Genomic DNA, 27,221 nt, shown 5'->3' on the forward strand with positions numbered 1-27,221 from the left:
TTAACTATGACATGTAATTTCAAACTTTAACAAATCAGAGTATCTAGCATACCTAGCTAAACCAGACGTAACACTTCAGGTATGTGCTCTTCCTATGCAATAAAGATACAGATTGTCTCTCACTCTTTCCAAAGACAGCATAGTGACACACACAGAGGGTGTCATTTGTTGTACCAGTTAAGCAGGATTGCTTTTAAGCTGCACAGAACACTTTGACAGGCAGGAAATGTTGCTCCTTTAACAATCAGTTCACTTAAATAAAATGTAAAATGCAAAATGGTTCCAATGATATTCTTATTCTCACTTTCAGTATTGTCCTATCGTGATATGAGCATATTCTTAAATATGCTGACTGACATGCAGAGCAACATTCTGAAGATGCAGCAAGACACTGGCCGCATTCAGACATTGCATGAAACAGGGTTACACGTGCCTGGAGTTTGTGTAACTGTGTGTCCAGAACTGTGAAACTGCAGTTTGGACCCTAACTCAAACCGAGTGTTCACTTACCAAACTCCAATTTGAACGCTCAGTTTGAAGTGAAGTTTGCTGCTTGAGCCTCTGGTTTGCAGCTGCCTCCATTATGTCCAAATACAGAACTGGTAGCAGCCTTCCCTGGGACTGGAGTTGAGAGAAGGAAGCTCCTCCCTCTCTCCACCCCGATTGGCTGCCGTGGCTGTCCATCAATCATAGGAAGAACCCCAGCAACCAGCTCCCCTTCCTCTTTGCAATCTTGCAGCCTGCAGAGAGGAGGCCAGCACTTACATCTGAATTCAGACAGGTAAGCGAGAGAGAGAGAGAGCATGTGTGTGTGGTGGAACCGCAAGTTCTGGTTCTGTGTCATGTCTGAATTCAGCCACTGTGTCTTTGCAGGCAGAGTCTTTCCAAACAGCAGAATGTGTGTGTGTTGGGAAGCGGGAGGAATTTCTACTGATTCCCTCACTCTGCAAGTGCTCTTTACCTCCCTGGGGACTATGCACTTATGGAGGAAGGCATGATTAATGAAAATCCTTGCCTCCCCCATGTGCACACTTTGTTGCTTGGGAAGACTCTAGGTGCGTGAAGAGCAGCCTCTCCTCTTGTTGCTCTTGATGTCGGCCCCTGAATTCAATTTACATTTATTTTACAATTTTATATATCATAATCATTTCATTGCTTATTTTGTTAATTGCTTTGTGAACATTTTTGTTGTTGAAAATGACTATAAAATTTGAAATAATTTACACACACACACGTACATACACACCCCAGTTTGAAATAAGAGATTAATAATATGTTAAGTGTATTAACATATAATCTTCCTTCCAGCTAAGGACAAAACTCAGTGTCAAGTGGGATCAGTCATGATCAATCTCTTGGCAGCTTTTCCTTTGATTAAAAGCAGCCATGGAGGGATGATCTGGGTTTAGGTTGTTTACGCTCATAACGAGCACCTTGAACATATAGGCCCAACAAGGAGGCGAATAGGGGTGATTTTTTGACGTGGTCTCTGTCTTTTACACTAATGGGCTATGTGCCTACACAGAGACTTCGTCAGAACCTAACAAGCTCTACCTTCCTGCTTTGGGCGGGACCCCTGCCCCCAGCCGCTATATGTGGCTGCACCACTCCTTATTCCCTCAGTCTTCTGTCACCTGCGCTTAAGGAGACATCGTGGAATCTGCAGCTCGGCAACGAGTCGGATCAATAGTTATCCCATTGTTTTTCCTGCTTCTTTCTCTCTCTTTTTACTTCTAGTTCTTTGCGCAGAAGCGTTTTTCTCTTGGCATTTTCTTTTTTATGGGTTTCTATCCCTTCCTGGAGCTCCAATCCCAGCTGGGACGGAGCGTGGTGGCCTGCTGGCCTACAGCGTTTATGCCAAGCATGAAGAATTTTAAAAAATGTAGTTGCTGTGGATCTAAGATCCCTTCCCCCGATACTCATAGTGAGTGTCTTCTTTGTTTGGGGTTATCCCACATTGTCGAGACTTGTTCTCGTGGCCAAAAATTCACCAAACAGGCTCGCAAGAATAGGGCTTCTCGCTTGTGTGCAGCCCTGTGGGTTCTAGCTCTCCATTCATCTGAGGTTTTATGGCTGAAAAGGTCAGCTAAAATGGCTTCGCCGGTGCAGCCGGATCATCCTGACTCTGTTTCTGTAGAGGTCAAAACTCCGGCCTCGATACCGGTGTTGATGCCTCCTGCCATCAGTCCCTCGATGGGTTCAAGCACTCCAGTGCGGTCAGAAGATGTGCCCCGATGCCCTCTACCAGCCGAAACTGATGCTTCTATGGCCCCGGTGTCGAAACCAAGGAAGAAGCAGCCGCCAAAGATACCACAGGACCTGCCAGCGAGCCAACACCTGCCTCCCATTCCTAAGGCCCCCAAAGTTGCGTCGGCGTCTACATCGGTGGGGCCAGTGGCTAAAAAGCCTAAGCTAGACTCTCCATTGACCGGAGGTTCTCTGGAGCCTGAGCAGGCATCACCACAAGGGGAACAGTCGGTGGCAACGGATGAGCCTGCTTACTTCTTGTCAGGAGAAGAAATCTATTTACTGGACAGACCCACAGAGGACATGTCATGGTTGACTCGGCATCGCTCCCCACCTCACCAACTTCAAAAACACCCCCTCCTAGGGATCGCAGCTATCTTTAGGGTTCTGAAGATCAATCCTCCAGCTATAGACAAAGGCGAGACTGGGAACGCCGTGACACTACATGGATCGATACCAAAGGCTTGAACATCACTTCCCTTTGGAGGAGGTGGTGTCCTCATATAGTGTTCAGCACCGGTATTTGGAATCTTATGATCGATATTGAGGGGACTATCAATCGGACTACTCAGACTTTGCGAGGCCTCGATACTTGGACAATCCTGGCTATGAGAAGCCAAGATCTATAAAGAACTACCGTGCACCGCCCTCTCACTTGGAAAGGAGGCTGTGTTTGAGATCCCTGCATCGTGCCCCTCGGGGTCGTCTGCAGCGACCCATCTCAAAAGCCAGATGTACCACAAGCCCCGCTCTCTACTCAGGGACTGCCAGTGATGCCCCCTGCTTCGATACTGGCAGCGAAGGTCAGAGCTCCAGAATCCCCTAAGATCCCAGTGGCAAACTTCTTCAGGAACTTACGGAAGACTAGGGGTCACAGCCGGTCGACTCTGGCTGAAAAGGAGGGTGGGAATTGGACTTCTTTGGAAGGAGGCTCTATTCAGCTTCGGCTCTCCACTTAAGGGTGGCTAATTACCAGGCCTACAATGCCAGAGATATTCATTTCTTTAATTAATATTACAATAAGGGTAAAATTTATAGTTGGTATCATGAAAAGAGGTGTGCGGGAAGTCAACTTGTAATTGTGTTTATTATGATTGTTATGGTTATTATTATTGTTAAAAGTTAATAAAAATTTGAAGCAAAAAAAAAAAAAGAGAGAGAGATTCATTTCTTGTGGGAGAAAGTAGCCCCCTTTCTAGACCTACTACCACAGGATAAGTGTGATGCTGCCAAAGCTTCCCTAAGGGAGGCAGTGCAAGTGGCTAAGCAAGAGTTGTTCTCAGCCAGGCACTCAGCTGAATCTGTGGCCAAGGTAATGACCACCTCGGTGGCCTTCAGGTGACATGCCTGGCTGTGTTCCTCTGGACTAACCTATGAGGCATGTGCCAGGATAGAAGATTTGCCCTTTGAAGGCTCTAGTCTATTTGTGGAACAGACTGATGATACACTTTAGAAAGTGCAAAAGCTAAGGAGCATGGTGAGGTCTATGTAATACTCTTCTCCAGCCTCTAAACAACAAAAGTCTGCACGATGGTCACGTTATCACCAAAGATCTGCCCCACTGCAGCGGTCCACGTCTGACCATCCATTTCATGACAACAAATTCCAGCCAAGACATAAATCCAACGCTCCACAGAGCAAACGACTTTTCAAAAACAGACCTAGCCCCTTTTTGAAAAAGCAATGACTTGAGGACTTCCAGAACTCACCTAGCCCCATTCTCTGAAGAGTGGGACAAGGTGACCACAGACCAGTGGGTCCTAACAATCATACTTTTGGGCTACGCCCTCAAGTTTTTGGGGACACCATCCGGGTCCACGGTTGTGACAACTTCATACACTCTGGAATTGGACCAGGAGGTTTCTGCTCTCCTGTCCAAAGATGCAATAGAACGGATCATCGATCTGGAGAGTCCCAGGTTCTATTCCCGGTACTTTATTGTAGTCCTCCGAAACCAGACGGAGGTTGGCGTCCTATCTTGGATCTCGGGGCTCTGAACCGACACCTGGTGTACAAGTAGTTCAGGATGCTGTCAATACCAACTATTATGTCCATTCTCGAAAAGAACATGTGGATGATGTCACTGGACTTAAAGGATGCATATTATCATGTGTCTATTCGTCCTCAGCATCGGTGCTTCCTGCGCTTCCAGATAGGGGGAACCAGCTATCAGTTCAAGGCCCTACCGTTTGGGCTCACAACACCCCCCAGGGTCTTTACAAAGTGGCCCCAGTGGTGGCCTTTCTGCAAGAACGAGGTCTGCAAGTGCTGCCTTACTTGGACGATTGGCTGGTCCTAGCAAGCACCAAGCAAGCTGTTCTAAGCGACCTCAAGAAAGTATCCTTCAAGGCTTGGGGTTACAAATCAACTTCACAAAATCTCAACTGGAACTGACCCAGAGGATTCAGTTTATTGGACTGGTCTTTGGCACAGAGTCGGAGTTGGTCTTTCTACCAGAGGCACACATCCGTATCCTGTCACTGCTGGTGACAAAGGTTCTGGCCGGAAGTCACCACTCGGTGCAGCACTTGCTGGGGCACATGGCAGACACTATGTATGTACATCCCCTGGCACACCTGCGAATGCGGATAATACAGTGCTGGTTCTTGGACGAGTTCAATCCTCTTTGGGACCCAACACGTTTGGAGAGAACACCCCCTCAAATGGTCCGGGAAGCTGCGGCTTGGTGGGCCGAGAGATGCCATCTGGCAGTTGACGCCCCTTTCAGGACTCCCAAGGCCTGTTGGGTGATCACCACTGATGTGTCGGAGCTTGGTTGGGGAGCGCACTTGATCGCCTGAGTGGTCAATGGTCCCCAAGAGAACAAACTTGGAGCTACTTGGAGTTGATGGCCATTTTCAACACTCAAGGGGTTCTTACTAGAGATTGCAGGTTTTTCGGTGATGGTCCAAACAGACAATACGACGGCGAAAGCCTATGCAAATCGGCAAGGCGGCACGTCTTCAAGGAGCCTGTTGTTCCTGGCAATGGATCTTTGGAGCTGGTACGAGGCACATGCAGTGTTTCCACAGACGGTGTACATTCAGGACACCATGAACGTCCAAGCGGACTCCTTGAGCCGAATGTTGTCAATCTCCCACGAGTGGACCCTGAACCGAGAGGTTCTCACAGACATTTTCGCAAGATGGGGGACTCTGGCTCTTGACCTATTTGCCTCCAGGACCAATGCCCAGTATGCCCTTCATTGCTCCAGGGGAGGGGTGGGCAAAGGTTCTTTGGGAGATGCCTTTGTCCGGTCGTGGACGAGCCCTCTGCTATATCTATTCCCACTCCTTCCGAAGATACTGAGCAAACTGAGAGTGGAGAGGGCCAGGGCCATCCTAATAGTGCCCTGGTGGCCCAGGAGGCCTTGGTTTCTGGCCCTGAGGAGGCTGGCAGTGTCTTGGTTGAGGCTTCCTTCTCAGCTGAACCTGCTGTTGCAGAAAAGGGGTCGGGTGCTCCATCCAAATGTTTGGGACCTTCATCTGATGGCCTGAAAGATCATGCCAGTTTCCCACAGAAACTAAGGGAGATTCTGCATGTGGCCAGGAAGCCATCCACTAGAAGTTCCTATAGACGCAAGTGGACTCGTTTCAGTGCCTTTGCTAACCTTCATGGTTTTGATGTATGTAACCCTTCTGTATGAGATGTTTGTAATTATTTACTATCACTTGAGGAATCTGGTCTCAAACTATCATCCCTTAAAGTGCACTTAGCTGCCATTGTGGCACATTCCCCGGCAACCCGGGTGCCTTGGTTTAAAGACCCAATTGTTAAAAAGTTTCTTGAAGGGTATCTCCCATGTCTTTCCTGATGATCCTGTGGTGTCTCCTACTTGGGATCTCTCGGTGGTGTTAGCTGGATTAACGAAGCCCCCGTTTGAGCCATTGGCTTCAAATGAACCATGGCTCCTTACATCGAAGGTTGCTTTCTTGGTGGCAGTCACCTCCACAAGGAGGGTAAGCGAGTTGTAGGCACTAAGAGTTGATCCCATCTACAATTTTACAAGGATAAGGTGGTACTTAGACCAGATATGCAATTCCTCCCTAAAGTAGTTTCAATGTTCCATCGTTCTACTCCATTAACTCTGCCTGTATTTTTTCCAGGATCCTTTCTCTGATGCGGAACGTAGATTGCACGGCTTGGACATATGGAAGGCACTAGCCTTCTACGCCCAAAGATCTGAGGAGCGGAGAAAAACTCCTTCCCTGTTCATTCTCTATGATAGGTCTCGTAAAAGTATTCAAGTTTCCCTTCAATCTCTTCCAGGTGGATAGTTTCCACGATTGAGCTTTGTTATAAATTGGCCCATATGCAATTAACTGCTACTGTTAAATCCCACTCGGTAAGGTTGGTGGCGGCCTCTGTTGCTTTTGACTGTGCAGTCCTGTTGGACACTTATTTGTCAGGCGGCTACTTGGGCTTCACCCCATTCCTTTATCTGCCGTTATATGATTTATGCCAGTGCAAGAAATGATACTGTATTTGTCAGAAGTGTCCTGCAGTCTATCTTTAGTTGATGTATTTGTTGTAAATATAAAAGTCTGGCAGTGGACTAGTTGCCTCTGTTTCTTCCCTCCTCCTTGGGTGCTAGCTTATTATGTGTCCATTAATGTAAAAGACAGAGACCACGTTGAAGAACGACAGGTTACTCACCTGTAACTTTGGTTCTTCTAGTGGACATCTGTACTTTTACACGCCCTCCCGTCCTCCCCGCGGGGTCTCCTGAAGGTGGACTCTGTGACTGAGGGGATGAGGAGTGGCGCAGCTGCATATAGCAGCTGGGGATGGGGTTCCCGCCCAAAGCAGGAAAGTAGAGCTTGTTAGGTTCTGACGAGGTCTCTGCGCAGGCGCATAGCCCTTTAGTGTAAAAGTACAGATGACCAATAGAAGAGCCAAAGTTACAGATGAGTAACCTATCATTTCATCAAATGCTATTTTAGTAAATTAGATGTGACCCATGAGCAAATGTTCCTGAATTGCCACCGAGCTAAGTAGTCATCACTTCCACACCCCATCTTACTGAGCACAGAAGTCATAAAATTGAACTGGGGAGCACTCGTGCTAGACTGATGCAGCACTGCAAGATGAGACAAGTGCCTACTAATGTGCAAAACCAAGAAAACAAGCGGTAGATTCGTCTCTCTGGCCTTCACTTAGTTTCTTGAGTCAGCTCTTAAAAAAAAAGGCAATCTCTTTTCATTTACTTAATAAGATAAGCATATTACAGCCACTTTCTAGCAGCAGCAAGATTCCTTTTGAGAAAGCTTGCTACTGCCAAGCTTATATTAGTCATGAGAAAGAGAAGTGCTGTGACAAACTTGACTAACAAGTTGTGTAACTGCATGCTAATCATCCAAGTGTTGACACCAATAAAGATTATACTCACCACAAATAAAACCAGTAGAGTCATCAACTTCTTCTTCACAGTATGTAAAATGTAAGATATATATTTTATATATATATATATATATATATATATATATATATATATATATATATATATATATGTATATGTATATGTATATTTTACATCCTAGAAAATCACAGGCTTGGATTTCTGCCCACATCACAAGTAAGGATTAAAATGCACTAATCTGAGAGTTCTCTATGATCTCTAGCAGAAGTCTGGATGAACGAGCAGTAAAAACTGGGTATTCTGTGGCAGATGTTAACATAGGCAGAATATTAGGAGAATTGAGGGCTGGCTCAGCTAGCGTTAGAAGGCTTTGTTCCAAGGGTGGTTTCAAATGCACTGAAGTTCCTCTGCAATGTGGGATTGGGACCTAAAGCATGATGTTGCTATCTTCTTTTGAAATACCTAAAATGATTTTGGACTTCCTAGTAGCCTAAAATAATGCTGCTGTTAAAAAAAAACCTGGGTTGTTCGTTAACTTATTTTATTTAACTAAGCTAAGAGAAGGTGGGTGACAGAACAATATTTCACAGGCTTTGTACCAGGAACTGCCGCAAAAACATATGCATATCAATAGAATTCATGGAAGCTTTTTGCACCAATTTGCTCAGCTGGCATTCTTTATTTAGAATCTAAGAACAGTATTAGCAGACCAGTATGCTGGTGGGGGCCACAGACTGTGCCCCATTGAATCCAAAAGGAATTTCTGAGTAAATATGTCTCAGATCAAGCTGCTCCATGAAAGAAGTTCTATGTGCAGAGTAGGGTTTGGGGAGAGGAAATAAGAGCAACAAACCTGTGTGATATTAGCAATACTATTTTTACTGAACGATGTAATAGATAGATTTTCAAGTCCTGTTGCTAGCATGCTGCCTTTGCAGTGTGTGCCTGTGCACATTTGCACACACATGTGCATATACACCCCCCCCCATTAATGCTCAATTGATACTATAAATGGATTATCCAGTTGCACTATTTTCTGTATGTGGAAAACTTATTGAATCTAAACCACTCTCTTCTTCATTTCCAAACCTGCTGCTAATAGTAATGCTATTCCACCCTGCCCCTCTCTCAGAAAGCTCAAAGGTTTTGCTCACATTATAGAATGCTTATTCTCAGATCATTGCCAACTCTTGCCCTCTTATAGAAATAAAATGGGGTTTTTGTTCAATCTCTATTTAAAACTTCAATTTTTACATGTGGATTCAATGTAATACAAGTGTGTCTCTGATATCATAAAGAGAACTTAAAATGCAATGTGCAAACCACTTAATGTCCTCCTTCTCAAGTTATATAATATATCCAAAATCATTTTCATAAATTAATGAGAATGTTAAAATAATGGGAATCTTATCAGAAACACCAATATTAAATTGGTCTCAACTGCTGTTAAAACTTTCCACAAATGAAATAAAAATACAGAGAAGTCCCTTCTAGGAAGTAGGATTTGTATTAATGTTCCTCGGAGATCCTTCAACATAATATCAACTGTGATAGTCAAACTTTTTAAAATGCATTTACTGCTTCACCCCTTATATTTGTGTGCTCTGGGCAATTAATTTCATAATTTTAAGTGCCATCAAATAAAATGGCGAGATACAGCAGTTACCCACACTATAAAGTGCCTGCTTTCCTCATCACTTTCCTTCGGAAGAGCAGCCATTTATCCCAAAAGAGTGTATTAAAGTTTAACTGTCATGCCTCCTGCTCCCCCCCCCGCCCCCACTCTTATTAATTCTTAACAGGCTTTAGGGTTCTGCTTACTGCTTTACAAGCCACTTCCATTGTAACTTTACAAGCAGCTTGCACAGTCATTGCTTGCAATGAACAATTCTATTCTGCAAGGAACAGCAAGATACAGAAGGGTCAATGGAACATATCTGAAAAATGAAGCACACACAGTGAAAGCAAAATCCCAGGAAAAAGGATATTTGTAAATCTCAATATGAGCATTCATTATCCAATTCCAAGCTACATTTAAATAGGCTTTCCTCATTCTCAAGTGAATGGCATACAGCAGCCAATGGAGTCAGCAACAAGTCGGCAAGCTACGATTGCAATCTTGGATAGTGCAACACACGCACATCAAGTTGTGCTCACTTTCTTGCCAAATGGACAGCTCAGCTCTTTCCACTGCTTACACATAGGCTGGGGTCACCGGCTGCTTCTCCAGGTTCAAACTGACACTCCCCATCTACACTGAATTGTGTCAGGCACTTTCCGGGGAAGTGAGAGAATGTACTGAGGGTGGGGAATGAATTGGGAAAATTTCATTGCCATTTAAAAAGACAAACTAGGTATTTGCTAGAAGCTTGGAAAACTGTACAAAGAGACAATAAGATCAGTTGCCAGGCCTGGTCCCATGACTGTCACAAAGCTAGGATACCTCCTACTTCCAAGCTGACTCTGAGGCAACCTATTTATTTATTTACTTGATTTTTATACCTCCCTTCCAAAGGTGGCTCAGGGCGGTTTACATTAAAAATAACCAATGAAAATCAGCTAACAATGAAAGTAAAAAAACAATTAAAAGCAAATTAAAATTACAATTAAAATTAGGTAACATTTAAACTAAATATCATTAAAAGCCAGGCTAAAAAGATGGTCTTTAAGTCTCTCCTGATGGCCGCCAACGAAGACAATCCTCTTACATCCACAGGTAGTGTGTTCCACAACCTAAGGGCAACAACAGAGAAGGGCCTATCTGAGGTCGCCACCAGATAAACCCGTAGCACCTGAAGACAGACCCCTCCTGATGATCTTAATGAGCGGTTTGCTGGTCAATGACCGAATAAACTTATAACTCTTAATGAGCGGTGGGGATCTTGTAGAGAAAGGTGTTCCCTTAGGTAACCAACTCATTTGGTGGCTACACAGAGACGGGCCTTCTCGGCTGCTGCCCCGAGATTGTGGCATGCGCTCCCTGCTGAGATACGATCCTCCCCATCTCTGGCAATTTTCAGAAAACACCTGAAAACACATCTCTTCAATCAGGTTTTCTCAGCTTTTTAAAACTTGTTTTTAAATTGTTCTGATTATTTAATTGTAGTTTTGTGATGTTTTTAAATTGTTAATCATTGTTTTATGCTTTATAATTTTTGTTTTAATTATTAACTTATTTTAATGGTGTTTTAATGTAAACCGCCCTGAGCCTTTTGGAAGGGCGGTATAAAAGTTTAAATAAATAAATAAATAAATAAATAAAATTAAATAAAATAAAATTAAATAAATAAACAATTTTTTTTTTGACAAATTAAATAAATAAATAAATAAAATAATAACAACCTAGACCTAAACTTACGTCAAGACCAACATGCCTCCATAAGGATTACTATGTCTGTACAAAACTCGTTTGCTTTTCCATTGTTTTAAGCTGAGGAGTAGCTAGTGCATAGTCTGCAGGAAGTGGACAGATAAGCTCATCACAGGACATTCAAATGTTGGTGGAGATAGACTGGTGAGAGGCGAGGCTTCCTTCGCCTTGTGGAAGTCTGGATCCCAACCTTATTATCTCGATTTCTGATTATAACATTTTTATATTGCAAAACAGTCTGCAAGGTGAACCACACAATAAATCAACTGCTGTAATCTGTTTTAATTGATTTAAAAGCAAGCAAGCTACTGAGTGAGCTGCACAAACTCCTGCCATCAAGCAGAATGGAAGAGTAGCCAGTTTACAACTAGAGTGTGCAAACGAAGTCACTTCCAACTGCTGCTTCTGAAGATAAACTTATCTCGAACTAAAGTAGCCCACAGGAGATATCCTCATCATCCAAACTTCAGAGAACAAGGATGTAACTGCTGTCCTAAAGATGGAATGCCTTTCTGATGTGTTTGAGTAAACCAAAGTAACTCCATTTTACATAGAATACCATGTTTGAGTAAACCAAAGTAACTCCATTTTACATAGAATACCAAAGCATCTCCAAATTTGCTTAGAAAACCTAATTCTAACTTAAAGTAACCTCAGGCCAGCTCAAGGACACGGACTCACATGATTATCTCTCTCCACTAAATTGTATCTAAAGAAACTTGGTTCTCACCGTTCTTTGCTGAGAAGTTAATAAAACAGAATGTAACCAAATAAGGAGTGATCACCAGATGAACAATGAATCATTCGCATGCGTACTAGATACTTAGTCCACCATTTTACTGCCACATATACTATGTCAGCATCATTCAGATTGTCTGTATAAATGTAAGATGCACCTATAACCAATTTGTATTCAATGTGGAGCGTGAGCCCCATTGTCTACCTGCTTCTGCAGAGCATTAAACCAAGCCTCTAATTGATTCCCACTGTGTCTGTTTGATCGGCTTAAGGCGGACCCAGGGACGAACTGAATTCACATCATTTCCATCACACAGCACATTTCCCTGCAGAGTCAATGCCCACACAACAGTACCCTCACAATACAGGAAGATCAATGAGGCAAATCTCTTGAAAGATTACACCAAAGTGTTCCTAGCAATATTGTGAATGGAAATGGTTGATTAGATGACATAAATCTATGCATCGAGAAGTCTGAAAAATTTGATTAAACACCATTCAATCAATCAAATTAAAGCACCCCCTGATGTTAAATTTGCAACACAAGAAGTGAAAATGTAAAATAAGTCCTACTCAAAGAACAAACTTCTCTACCAAATCCTGTTACCCTCAGAGATTCATAGACAATTTGTCTTTACAACTAGCAAGAAAAAGTTTATGCTCTAGGAAACCAGCCAGCTAAATATGTATCTCACTTAAGAAAAGCAAAGTAAGAGCTAACAGACTGCAGCACTTTCATGGATCACAAAAATGAGTCTAACAAGTCTGTCAAAAAAGCACAAAGAGAACAAACAGGTCACTGGGAAAAAAATCTAGATAGAAAACAAACGGCCACTTGATCATCATTTTGTACTGTGTTTAATGTTTTAGTATAGCACTAAAGTAGGCGGGAATCCCTTTAAGCAATTCAATCTAGTCTCAATTAATGGAGTGAAAATATGATAATCCTTATGTGAATACAGAGGCAGCACTCTACACAAACTTACAGGCAATTAGAATGACTGAGAATGTATTATGAACCACGAGGGTTGCAACTGAACATACATTAAATAGCTGTGGGAATTCTGGAAAAAAAATATTCCTTTCCCTTTCATGTTTTAAAAAACAGAATTTATTTGCTCCACTCTAAATAATCTACCGAAATTACCGGAAATCTCTCATGCATTTATCTTCAAAAACTAAGATGGTGCATAGGTTCCTGTTATTTTGGGGCTGCTATTAATTTTTGCACGAGCATGTTATTTCTTTTAAATTATACAAATATGCTCTACTTTCATGAAGTGGGTTTTTTGTTTTTGTTTTTTAGGAAACAGGATAAAACTTATCATGATTCTACTCCTGAGTTCCTTAACTGAGGCCCTTAACTGCAAGTTTAGTTGCTTCCCAGTGCTAATGTTTATGTTACTGTTAAGGTCATAGAATGCCTGCAAAACAAAAATGAACTAACCTCTGAAGGTGCTGACAACCCAGGGAAGGTGCTGACAACTTGTTTCAGTGACAAGTTATATGCAAGCCAGTGTGAAGTTTGCATGCCAAAACACATAATTAAGAAATATGGACAAAGGAAATGGCATCTCTTTGAAGCCAAAATTAAAATAGTACAAATATTATACACACAGGGTTGTTATATAGATGAATAAAATGACAATCTGACTATAACTGATCTACTGGCAATGCAAAGTATTACTTTATTATGTTATTAGTTGCTCTAACTTTTCATCCTGTTTGGAATGGTTATTTTATGTTAAGCTGAAATGTAATGTGGAAAATGAAAGGTGAACAAATGCTGCTGCAGACCATGAAGAAATTATATTATCAGTCTGTTTCAATTATTTTGATCACATATTTACTCAGTACATCTACTAACTCGTGTAGGTTACAGGCAAAAATTAGAAGAGGATAGGCTAGAAAATCCTGGTCCCCCAGTGCATATACTTTGGATATCTGCACAGAGCACAAGCGGCACAAATATTCAGATTATTGTTTCACAGATCTGAATCATATAATCATTTGCAGACATTACCATTTTTAGCCTCAAGGAAAGTAAGCTTATGAGATCACCTAGAATTCTGTGTGTGTGTCCCTGCAACCCTCCCCCCAAAAATAAACCTTCGCAAATAAACCTTCGCAAAAAAAATAAACCTTCCCTGGACCAATATGAAACAAATTGGGTACAGTTAAAATTGGTGACACCTAAAGGGCATGGCTTGTGATGATGCCATCTACTCTGATTCAAGATGGTGAACATGTGAACCTTTAAGGCTGAATTGGGCTAACTTGTGAGGATGGTAATTATCAATTAAGATTATAGTGAAAGGAAAGTAGGTGGATTAGTTCTTACCAGAACAATTTGTATAATCTAGGGATTATAAACTGTGAACAGCTTCCATGACTGGACACCCTGGAAATGTAATATAAGAATATGTTGAGTATTTTTCTGTCACCTGCTGTATTAATGGGGTTAATGGTTTGGTAGGAAAACTTTTTTTAAAAAAAAGCAAACTACAGCAACTAGACTGGTCTCTGGGATAACCCCAAGAGACCATATAACACCGATCTTAAAAGAACTGTATACTGGCTGACGATATGTTTCCAAGCAAAATACAAAGTGCTGGTTTATTACCCTGTTTCCCCGAAAGTAAGACCTACCCCGAAAGTAAGACCTAACAGTAATTTCTGATGTACCGCTAATTGCCCTAGTGCATTTTGGGGGGCTAAAATTAATATAAGACACTGTCTTATTTTCGGGGAAACACGGTACCTATAAAGGTAATGGCTTGGGTCCAGCCTGGTGGCCTACTGAGATCATGTGGGGAGCTCTGGTTACAGTTGCCATCAGCTTGTCTGTGGCTGCCCCAGGGCTTTGGAACATGCTCCCTGTCAATACAAATGATTCTCCATATCTGGCTTCCTTCCATTTTAATTTTTTTTTAAAAAAAATTGTTTTCAATGATTTTATTTAATGAAATTTTAACTAATCTGTAATTTTCACTTTTTTATTTTTGCCGTGTTTTAAATGGTTGTACACTGCTTGGAAATTCCCATATTAGGCAGATTATAAATATGATAAATAAAATAGACTCCCCCCCTTTCACCCTCCTTTGTATATTGCCCACATAGCCATCACTCTCTCCTGTTCCCTCCTGGCTGTAACTCTTTGTAGTCTTGATGGCTATAGATCATCAGAGGCAAGAGACCTCTGAACACTAGTTGCAATGGAGCACCTGCTTGTGGGCTTTCTGTGCCTGCTTGTGGGCTTTCTGGAGGTATCTGGTGGGACACTGAGGGAAACAGGATTCTGGACTAGATAGGCCTTGGGCCTGATCCAGCAGGGCTCTTCCTATATTGCTGTTGCCAAATACTTCCATTTGTGTGGTGTTTCTATGATATGAATAAAACGTATTTCTTTGTTTCAAAGCATTGTCCCAGAGTCCATTGTTCCCCTGGGGGTACTCTAATGTTGAAATTTGTCTGTGTCATAGGAACATAGGAAGCTGCTTTATATTGAGTCAGACCACTGGTCCATCTAGCTCAGTATTACCGACACCAATTGGCAGTAGCTCTCCCAGGCTGAGGGTTTTCCCCCAGCCCTACCTGGAGATGCCCAAGATTTAACCTGCAGCCTTCTGCATGAAAAGCAGACACTCCATCACTGACCTATGGCCCCACCCCCAAGGGGAATGTCTTACAGCAGATGGAGCTCACATGTAGTCATCCATCCAAATGCAAACCAAGTCAAACCCAGCTTAGTAAAGGGGACAATTCATGCTCTCTACTGCAAGACTGGCTCTTCTCCTCTATGACCAACTCTCCCCTGATGTCCAGACTATGATGCACACTTGAAAGACTGATTTTTAGAGAGAACTCTTCCAACTCAAGGCAAAGCATATACACGTCTGAGCAAGTGTTGTAACACTGTCCCATTGAAATCAATGGGATTTAGTAATGTTGAACTTGTTTTATTTATTTCAGAGGCTCAGAGATGGCTAACTCTGGATGCTGCCCATCATAAAACAAAATAAAACATAACTATGAATATCTGTTTTCAACTGAGTTAGTATGACTCCAGCCTCAACCAATACTGAACTCCCCAGCTTCTATTTATATATTTTCAGGACGTGAAATTAAAATATTCTTGTATCATGGCAGGCCACAGAAATAGTATAAGGCAACTGCATGTGTTTACAAGTCCGCTGCCACCAAGCAATACATCAGTCCATGATATCAAATGCCATGGATCAATTTAACATAATCCAAATTCAACTATTATACAAGGAAAAGCAAGAATTAAAAGTACAGGCAGAGCAGGTAACTCAAGCAGGTGAGCAAAGCTGCAGACTGCCAAGTGTATCAGACACAGGTAAGTAAAACAAGGATTTAGGAATTTAAAAGACATTCTAAAACAGATTTATTTCATTCTACAAATAAGAAATACCAAGACTGAAAGATGACTTGTTCACAAAAGCTAATGACACCATGGCAAAGCACCCTAAAAGCCAGCAGCACTTGACACGGGATGCAGGCAGACTCAGGTATGAGAGACAAGGTGCATGGACTTGAGAGGGCACAAGGTGACACACACAGGTCAAAATACAGCTTCTCACTAGCTCATAGGCCCAGGGAAAGAACTCCTCACCAGTGTGCCCTGTAACAGATGTTGTTGACTGCAACTCCCATAATCCCTAGCTGCAATGGCCTTTGGCTGAAGATAATGGGAGTTGCAGTCAACAACATCTGGGGATCCTTGTTACAGGAAACACTTCTCACCACTGCTGGATAAGAGCTGAGAATAACCCAACTGTCCTGAAGTTGCCAAGCCCACACCTGCGCCCATGTCATTCCAATGGTCTGATCAAGCAGGGAGGCTGGGCCAAGTCAAGTTGAAAAGATGTTAAGAAGTCAGTCTCACTAAGAGCCAAAATATGGGCAGGGCAGCTGGACCAGACAGAGGCAGTAAGAGGCAACAGACAATGCCCAAGTGGGGAAGAAGGGGACTATACAGGCTCATGCCTATGCAAACTATACAGGCCCATGCCTGTGCAACAGCCAGAGCCCTTCTCACTTCTGCCACACTGCACAGAATAACAGCTTGAGGAAAACCTGGCTCTGCGGTTTAAAAAAAAAGAAAAAAAAGCCAAGAACAATTCTGGCAGCTTTCCAGAAGCCCTCCCCCAGAAACAGAAAAAAGCCCTGCCCTGAAAAAAAAATTATGCAAACAGCCATGTGAAAGTATTACCTTTTGTCATAGTAAGCCTCCCCATTCAAGTTTTTAAAAAGAAAAATCAATGTAGTTATGAAATGACTCAGCTGGCAACATTAGCTCTTACCTCAAGCATAAGGCAATCAGATCAGAAAAGAGAGAGAAAGGAAGCTGGAAGATAAAGACTCGCTCCTTAAACCCACAGTTCCATGTGTCTCCACTGCACACACAGAGCTCACATACAAGCAGGTTTCCTCCACTGATTTTGGTGACTTGGTAAGCTCTGTACATTAATGGGGAGTGTCTGTGTATGCACACAAATGCAAAACTGAAATGCAGAAATGGCCCGAATAGTGAAGTAAAGAGGCAAGTGTTGAATATGTATCAGCTCTAGCATGTATGATGAACCCTTGTTTGATTAAGTGCTATCAAGTTGGTGTCGACTCTTAGCGACCACACAGATCGATTATCTCCAGGATGATCTGTCTTCAACTTGGCCTTGAAGCAGAGGCGTATCTAGGGAAAATAGCGCCTAGGGCAAGCACTGAAATTGCACCCCCTGTCCAAACATCTGACACCCATCTTTCAGATAACTTTACTATAATATCAGCTGAAAAATATAAGTCAAACTCATTAATCTTTTAAAATTTCAAAAACTATTTAGCAGTGGACGTAGCCAGACCAAAAAATGCTGGAAAACTACAAATTTCAGTATGCTGGGGCTCATGAAATACCCAAATACTATGTGGAGGTGTACTTGGAAAACTAAACAGAAGTGCCTGTCTAATTCTCTACTATGCATCTACTAGCATCACTATTACATAAGTTTTAAAAATAAATGGAGAATTTGACTTTTCCCAGATACTCTGAAAATAATTAAAGGATATGCAGAGTAAACTGTGTCACGGCTTGGAATTTATTCTAGTATTTCAGAAAGACAGTTAAAATGAGAGAAAGACAGCAAGAAACTCCCAGTGGGCCTTAATACTAAGGATTTCACACTGATTCAAAGACATACTCACCGTTAATAACCATATTTTTAAGACACCACATTTAACTCACTTATCATAAGCAAAGTAAGAGCAAATGAATACAATCCTAGCTCATAAGCTTCAGCTCAGTATTCACAAGTCCTGATTCTCTGTACATAGTGCCAAACTGAATATGTGTACAGTGACTTATATTATATTATTTTTTTAACCTGTAGCCCCTTCGGGGCGCTTCCTATAGGCTGGGGGGGGGTCAGCAAAGGTTACCCCTCCCACTGTTGGTCTCTAGGGCCTCACAGAGACCATTTGAGCATGTACAGTGGCCATTTTTAAAAATAATTATTTTTTTTTAATGGCTACCACGCATGCTCAAATGGCCTCTGCAAGGCCTGGAATGTCCTAGGGCCTCACAGAGGCCATTTGAGCATGTGCAGTGACCATTTTGTTTTTCGTGGCCATTTAAAAAAAAATTTTTTTTAAAGAATTTGCGCCCCCCTTCAAGTGGCGCCCAGGGCATGTGCCCTCCCTGCCCTACCCTAGATACGCCCCTGCCTTTAAGGTCTCTCAGTGGTTCATTCATTCATGTATGATGAACCCTCGTATCATAAGAACATAAGAACAGCCCTGCTGGATCAGGCCCAAGGCCCTTCTAGTCCAGCATCCTGTTTCGCACAGTGGCCCACCAGATGCCGCTGGAAACCACAGGCAGGAGTTGAGGGCATGCCCTCTCTCCTGCTGTTACTCCCCAAGCTTCTAGAAATGTTCATAAGGTAATAATCCTAGGTAAATGGAAGATAAAGCCTTGCAAAAAGAGCAATACATTGCTGCTAGAATTATAGATGGAGGTGGGTAGTTGCCTTCTAAACAAATCAAGAACACATTGAGCAACCAGAATGGAAGAAGCAAAAAGAAAAAGCTAATAGTTCACAGTACAAGTGAAGCCCATCTCACTTGCTGAAATCTCTGTTGTGTGCAACAAGAATCCCAAACCTTCCAGGATTTTTTAAAAAAAACAGACCTTTTCACTGAGTCATCTTAATAGCCTAGAATTAACCTAACAACACTTAAAACTCAGAAGCCAAACAACTTTTTACTGCCATGACTAACAGTTTTTGTTGTTTTAAATCAAAACCATGAGCCAACACAGCACACTCAGTATTTCTAACAATTTGAAATAAGGGGAATAAATCTCATCAGTAAGGAAATGAAGTGAATCTGAGCATATCACCATTTACTATACACAGTCAACAGGACTGAGTTTCATTAAACTCCTGTGATGGCAAGGGTTGTAAAAAAGAGAAAGTGTCCATAAAATGAGCTCTAGAATGGCCATAGCTAAGATTTCAAACTCCTCGACATGACAACTATTGTCTTGGAAAGCATCAACATTAGTTTACAGTGCCTGACATACTGCATGGTGAGTCTCACATCCAAGAGGGATGCACACTTGCTGCTTCCGAGCCAGTCAAGAGCCTATCCACGCAGCTTCCAAAGGTGGGGGTTGCTCTGGATCTCCAAAGCTGTTCATCATCACAGCTGTGATCTACTTCCATCATTCTCAATGGGAGTAAGTCACAGTTGCAATGACACACAGCTTTGAAGGTATGGAGCAGCCCCTGCCTTCGGAAGCTATGTGAACAGCCTCTTGTCTGGCTTGGAAGCACAGAACGTGTATTATTTATTTATATTTATATCCTGCTCTTCCTCCAAGAGGAATGTTTATGTTATGTTATGTTTATCTTTACAACAACGCTGTGAGGTAGGTTAGGCTGAGAGATAAGTGGCTGGCCCAGAGTCACCCAGTGAGCTTCATGGCTGAATGGAGATTTGAACTCAGGTCTTCCCAGTCCTAGTCTACCACTCTAACTACTATGCCATGCTGGCATAGTGTATCCCTCTTGGATGTGCGACTCACTGTGCAGTATGTTGACCCTTGTCTTTTCATCAGAGTGAGCTGCTTTACATTGCTACAAAAAGCATCAATTTACATTTGTGCAAAAAACAAACAAACAAAAACACCCCATCAAGCACACTACTGTACTACAAATTCCCTGCATTACAGTCCCATTTGAATTCCATATTTACTGTACCTACAGAAAAGTTCAACTCTTCTGTACAAGGAATACAAGGCATGAGTACCTGTAGTTTTTCATATCATGTTGGTAATACGCCTATAAACAATCAAGTCACAGGGTTTTATGAAGTATGGATTGTGCTGTCCAGAGACTAGGGGGCTTGCAAGGCCCTGGCTTCTGCAGACCCTATTACCTTGGGCTAGACATAAAGTGTCTGTGAAGGCACTGGGGAAGAAATGGCAGAGCTAAGCAGGGAAGGCAAAAGAGCATGTAAGAGCTAAGTGGTCAAGGAAGAAGCAAGGCAGATGGGTATATGCAATAGGTTTCTAAAATGGGGAAAAGACAGATTATCCAATATGCTTAGAACAAGGACATATCAAAGTCTGAGCAATAACTGCTCAAAATGCAGAGTTAACCAACCATCTGGGTTAAATGATTAAAAGAGAAACATCCTCTGACAGATGTATGGTTTTATTCTTCCATACAGTATTCATACATAGTAGGTAATTTCCAAAGGGGAAAAAAATGCCCACAGTTAAGTATGGAAACAACAGGTTTTATATCTGTGTTTCTGAGAACTCCTGCAGCAATTCTGGGAAAGAAAAGACAAGTAGGAAAATGTGGAGGAGGTGTAGCTCATTTGGAGAGCACACGTTTTGAATGCATAAGGTCTTACGGTTTAGCACCTCCAGGCTCCAGTGCCTCAGCTCACAGGTAGGGATGTGAATGAAGGGAGACCCTTTTACTGGCCAGTTCAAATGTTCGGCAGTGGGGGGGGGAGACTTTAAGGGTGGGGGAGGGTGCACACCCCTCCCCCCCAATTTCCCCCCACCGGCACTGGAGTCCTGTAAATCTTTCGGGGTGGCAGTGTACCTCCCTGCTGCCCATTCCCCTCTTCAGTCAGAAGTGGCTGGAAGTACCAGGCGCACACACGCACATGCTCGCACACATCAGACAGGCTTATTGTTCTTTAGGGCCAGTCTACATGATGCACAAACCATGCCAGAAGTGGCTTGTTTCTGAAGTGGGTTGTTTCTAGCTTCGCACAATGCAAAAGTTGTTCTTAGCAAGCTGTGCTGTGTGTTGTGCCTACTGGATGGAGCAGTCCCCAAGTGAAAGCTATTTCAAACTGTTTACCAGCTAAAGTGTAGACTGGCCTTTATTTTCAGCAAATGGCAAATTCATATATGAAGCACCTAAGTCAGGAATTCTCAAACTGGGGGCCAGGACCCCCGGGGGTCTCAAACAACTCAGGAGGGAGATGCCAGGAGGGCAGCGACCTGTTTTGAAACAGTTACACTGGCTGCCAATATGTTTCCGGGCAAAATACCAAGTGGTGGTTATTACCTTTAAAGCCCTGAATGGCTTAGGTCTGAGTTATCTTAAAGAGCGCCTTCTTCTGCATGATCCCCACCGCACGTTAAACTTATACGAGGAGGTCCGTCTCCAGTTACCACCAGTTCGTTTTAATTGTAAACCGCCCTGAGCCACTTTGGAAGGGCAGTATAAATATCAAATGAATGAATGAATGAAGTGGGAAAGCCACAGAAATACTGATTCCCTTTGCTTGATTCCTATCTGTGTGAATCAGATTGTTCAGCAATTGCTGCTATAATGAACAAATACTTATTGAAAATAACGGGGAGACCAAAATTAGATTAGCAGTCTCAAACAAAACTAAGTAGGAACAAGCAAGCCTGTCCTCATTTAAGAAGTAAATGTGTTCTATTTATCTCTACTTAATCAAATCAATGGCTGACATTCTGACTAACAATGTGTATGTGCTCCTATCATCAATAAAGCCCTTGAGCTGGTCTGCTGTGCTTCCAAAGCAAATGTGCAAGAGTGCAACTACTTTTCAGAGCTTGCCTGTGCTCCAGGAACACCCTGCTAGACTGGAAATAGAGTTTTTACCCTCAGCAACATGTTTCTGGTCTATACATCATCAGTCAGGATGTCAGTAGTTTTAAACAATGGGGTGGGGGTGGGGGGTTGTCACGTAAAAATATATATAATTTTAGAGGGATCACAGTATCAAAAAGTTTGAGAACCCCTGAAGCAAGTGCTAGGTTTTTCCTCTCCCACTACACGGCTCCAAAGAAAAATTTACAATCAACATAGTATAGTGCTTGTGGGGAACTGGGGTTCAAACAAAACAAATCTATACAGAGCATCAATATCAGCTGAGACAGCCACAATAATGAAACAAAAAGCAGCTGGAGAACAGAAAATGTATTCTGATGTGTTTTGATTAAAATCGTTTGCAAGGAATATTTTAACTGAACTGTCTGGAAGAGATACTGTATTCCAAGAATCTTAGGCAGACTGACTGGGGTTCAAATCCCTGTTCAGACAGGAAGCTTGAGCAAGTTTCTCTCTGCTTAGGGACAATAAGTTGAGCGAGAGCCCCATGTATGTCTGAGCAACCTGGAAGAAGAACAGAAAACTACTATGTGATAAATTCCTAGATTTCCCTGCAAAGATGCCTTGGCAGTTAAAAACCTTTTCAACTTGCCTAAACTGGGGTATGAAGACACAGCTCAGTGGTAGAGCACATGCAGGAGGTCCCAGAGTATGTCTCTGGTATTAGAAAACTTCTACCAGTGTTGAAAATGCCAGAGCTAGATGGCTGATTCAATGTAAGGCAGATTCATATTGTTCACTCTCACAAGTTGTCAGTGTTGCACCTCAAAGTCTGTAGCATCAGCCACTGTTTCCACTAGCCAACCTTTCATTAAAACTACACCACAATTAGGGAAGAAAGAAAAATGCCTCTAGTTTATAGAGGTAGAGTAAAATAAAGTGTACTGTCAAGTTGATTTTGACTCCTGGAGCCCACAGAGCCCTGTGGTTTTCTTGGGTAGAATACAGGAGGGGTTTACCATTGCCTCCTCCTGTGCAGTATGAGATGATGCCTTTCAGCATCTTCCTGTACCACAGCTGCCCAATATAGTACCAGCAGGGATTCGAACCAGCAACCTTCTTCTTGTTAGTCAAGCATTTCCCCGCTGCATACAAGTGTGCAAATATTCTGTTCATTGAGTTAAGGGAAGGGAGAGGAGGGGAAAGAGAGAACTTTCTTTTTTAAGGTCTTTCAACATGCTGACATATGCTAAACTAAACTAGGGAGTTTTCAAGAAGTTTGTGATCCACACAGAGTTTGTGATTCACATTGATATGTTAAAAGGTCAAAAATTGACATGTTAAAGAGACAGGGCAAGGTTTGTCAGCTTCTTTACAAGGCTTGAAACCCTTAAGTCACCATGCAGTTTCCACTCTGGGACTTTGAAGATACCCTCATTATGTGTATCTAACAGCCATCTTAAACAGCATGTTAATGCCTACAAACCAGGGGGGTTAAAGTACAGCACATGGATGTGGCATTAACAGTAACCTCCATTAGGCAATATTTACATCAACCCATAATCAGAGCATATATACTTACTGAAAGGCACATCATGTTTGTAACATTTATTATTACAAGCCTTGTTAAAGGGGTGTGTGTGTGTTCAGAAATTAAAAGTACCGATAATATTTCTCTAGAGAGCTATTCCAAGGACCTCTATAAGGAAGTATAATCCACGAACGATATGACCACTTCATACATGCACTTGCAAAACAGAGATTCTCAAAAGCTGTAGTAATTCCTTTTGTGACTTCAGCCCTATGGCTCGAAAAAAAGGTGACCGTGTAAAAGCATTAGTAACAAAACAAAGAAGAAAGTGCTTTCAAAAGTGCAACTGGTAACTACTATTACTACTACGTCAGAAAAGCTACCCTGGACCAAAGAGGCACAGCTTAGAATTAAATGTGGTATAACCTAGAGATGATCCATGGCTGGCTGAAATGCTAAGCAAATTGGCAACTATTTAAACACACATTAGTTTCAAACTAGCATGTTTGAAAACCAAAATCTAATAATCCTCTATGCTTGCTCTCTTACTCTTTCACGCCCATGCACTCACCTTCTTCTGAAACTAGTTAATGAAAACAGTTAACTGAAAATAGTTAATTGAGTACTTGTTACATTTATTGTCAAAATTTCACATTTAAAGAATTTTCTATTCCACCCTTCAATCCAAAGAGAAAGCTCAAGGCAGTTTAAAACAACAATATATTTGTTCTACAATCAAATGCATCAAAACGCAATCAAATAAAATTAATAAGTAATAATAGAGTCAGTTTAAATATAAAACAAATATTAGAAAAGGCCAAAACTAAGTTTAAAAACAAAAACAAATAAAAACCAGAAACCACAAATTAAGTCCTGTTGAAACAGCCAGTGACTGACAAAAGGCAGGCAGACTGAGAGTCAGACAGATTTCTCAGACGTCCCAAGGGCCACCACTGAGAAGATCCTCTCATACCTCAACACTAACTAAATCTCTGAAAGTGGTGGGATGTGTAGAAAGCCCTACACATACAATTTGAATGAGAAAGCAGGTTCATATGAGGGGAGACAGCAGTTTAGCTATCAGTCCCAAGCTGTATAATGCTTTAAAGAGAATGACCAGTATGTTGAATTTTTGCTTAGAAACAGTGTAGCAGTCAGTGCCATTGGTATAACTGTAAAATAATATGCTCCTGAAACTAGCCCCAGCAAAAGAAGAGAGCAGCATTTTATACCAGCTCCACACAGAGCACGTTGCGGTGATCTATAGGAGATTCATCTAAGGCAATTTATTGTGGCTGGGGATGATGGGAATTATAGTTCAACAACATCTGGAGGCCCCCAGGTTGGGAACCACTGATCTAAAGCATGTATGGCCATGGCAAAGCTGGTGCACCAGCCTAATTTGAGCAAGAGCACTCCGGGTCACAGTGGCCACCTGAACATCTAGGAATAATAGAGGGTCTAGAAGCACTCCCCATTTGGGAACTTGATAACTGAACAGAACCGCAAATGAACAGGCTGAACCCTATTCCCAAATCAGCTGTTCTCTGAACTACTGGCACATCCCTCTTGTCCAGATTAAAATTTCAAATTGTTATCTGCATCCAGTCCATCAATGAATGCAGACACTGATCCAATATCTCTACTGCCTCCCTTGCTTCAGATGAAAAAATGAGATAGGAGTTGTGTGTCATCAGCATACTGATGGTAGCTCATTTCACATATCTTGACACTCTCTCCCAGATGTTTCTTGCAGACTGTAAATATCAAGGAGGACAGAACAGAACTCTATGGGACACGACAAGCCATCGCACCATTCTGCTTCATACAGTCACACAGGTTGGTTGATCGTCCAAACAGTCCTTCACAAGTGATTTAAATACTAATGTAATGGTCAACCCATTTTCAATTGGGAGTGGAATGTGCCTTCACAACAGTTTTCAAGTAGAGGAAAATGTGTACTCTCACACCTTACATCAGGTGGTAGTAGGAACCAGCAGACAATATTGCTTGAACCAACCTATTCTTTTAACTCCAGTGATGTAAAGATGAAAGAAAAAAATATTGTTAGTAGACCCTTTATTATACTGAAAATATCCAGATGAAAAGTAATATAGATGCCAAACGGCATTATCCAATTACAGTTGTAAAGAAGTCGATAAGCCTGATGCACAAATGGAAAGGAAACAACTAAACTAGATATTACAATATGTTGCAAAAAATGCTGAATAAAGTCACAGTTATTTGCTTTTATCAGATAAATACAAATACTTGATTTTATCAGATAGAGAACAAAATATCTAAAAACTGCCTAGGACTAATCTCCTCTCTCTTCATGTGCATTCTCCGATTGGGGTTGGCAGCCAGCAAAACCACAGATCGTGGTCCCTAGAATCATGGATGATATCTTCTGTGTCCATTTCTAGCCATTCTTTCAGGTCCTCCATCCATCCCTTCTTCTCCTTTCTCTTGATCTTTTTCCTGCTTGCTTTCCTTCTAGCATTAGGTGTAGTATTTGATAATTTACTTCTCTGAGGAGATGTCCACAATACACCAGTTTGCATCTTTTTATTATCTGCATTATTTGTTTATGTGTTTTTGCTTTTTGAAGTACTTCTTTGTTTGTTGTTCTGCTGGTCCATTTACTCTAAACTTACTTGTGGGATATTGTTTGCAGCTGAACATTCTGAAAATTCCACAAACACACAGAAAAAGAAAGCCCTGAACTTGCCTCAAGTTGTTTGTGAAGACAGAAGAATGCCCAAACTGCACAGTAAGAGAGTGCTCATGTATTAACTACCACACTCCCATCATGTGCACCATACAGACCATCAGGAAAAGAAGGCTTTGTTTCTGAAAGAAGCAGGTATTTTTCTTAGAATTCCCAGCACTAAGAACAAAGAAGTTACCTGCATAGTCCTCATAGGTCCCACAAATGTCCAACTCAGTCATATGTATAGGTGAGAAGTTACACAAGCTGATTCCCAGTATGCATGGATTACAGGGATTAAAACATTTCCACAAACACATCCAGCTTCTGAAATCAGCACTTTGTGAATGTGGTCAGAATGCAAGCCACATTGTACATTAACATCGGTTGCTTTAACTCCAATTGATCTTAATGGAATTATTCTACAGCACTATAGTTTCTCCCTAGCATTATATCTTATGTCATCTTAGTATAACAAGTGATAAAAAATTTGTGTTTGCCTTCTTATATCAGGGGGGGAAATAACTCAATCCAACCCTTGTGAAACAGCACATCTCTTGGCCGCCACCGGCCTGAATCTAGGGAAAGATGCTGCAAAAATCTCTACAGGCCAGAAACTGTCAGGGAGGGGCACCATTCTCTCCTAGGACCTCCCTCTATCTTGCCAGCCAGGTATCTTTCTCTCACAAATAGCAGTGGAATATCGAGGCTGGGAGGTTAGTGGTGTCATTACATTCTAATTGTTCCAGCCATCAGACTCTCCTTGGTTCTCCTTCCAAGTTCTGCCTTCAACTAGCCCAACAAGGTCCTGACTCCTTTCTGGCCTTCGCAGCTGCACCCAGATCTTTCCAAGCAGATGTGGGTTTTAAAAAATAATGTTTAGCTGCAAGTGAGAAATGTAAAGCAACAAGAATCTGAATGTAGTGGTTAGAGTGCTGGACTAGGACCGGGGAGACCCGAGTTCAAATCCCCATTCAGCCATAATACTAGCTGGGTGACTCTGAGCCAGTAACTTTTCTCTCAGCCTAGCCTACTTCACAGGGTTGTTGTGAAAGAGAAACTTAAGTATGTAGTACACCACTCTGGGCTCCTTGGAGGAAGAGCGGGATATAAATGTAATAGTAATAATAATAATAATA

The 27,221-nt window shown here is 42.0% G+C and overlaps 1 protein-coding gene and 1 long non-coding RNA gene across 5 annotated transcripts in view; one reads left to right on the forward strand and one right to left on the reverse strand.

Moving 5' to 3' along the window:
• Window positions 1-27,221, reverse strand: part of UBE2E1 (ubiquitin conjugating enzyme E2 E1) — a 73,153-nt gene that overhangs the window by 24,967 nt on the left and 20,965 nt on the right. The gene's annotated exons all lie outside the window — the stretch shown is intronic.
• LOC128329934 (uncharacterized) lies at window positions 731-26,578 on the forward strand. The gene is made up of 3 exons (XR_008309861.1): window positions 731-781; window positions 25,116-25,211; window positions 26,050-26,578. It is a non-coding gene; the product is annotated as an uncharacterized LOC128329934 (long non-coding RNA).

This window comes from Hemicordylus capensis, chromosome 6 (genome assembly GCF_027244095.1).
Source record: "Hemicordylus capensis ecotype Gifberg chromosome 6, rHemCap1.1.pri, whole genome shotgun sequence".
Lineage (NCBI taxonomy): Eukaryota > Metazoa > Chordata > Lepidosauria > Squamata > Cordylidae > Hemicordylus > Hemicordylus capensis.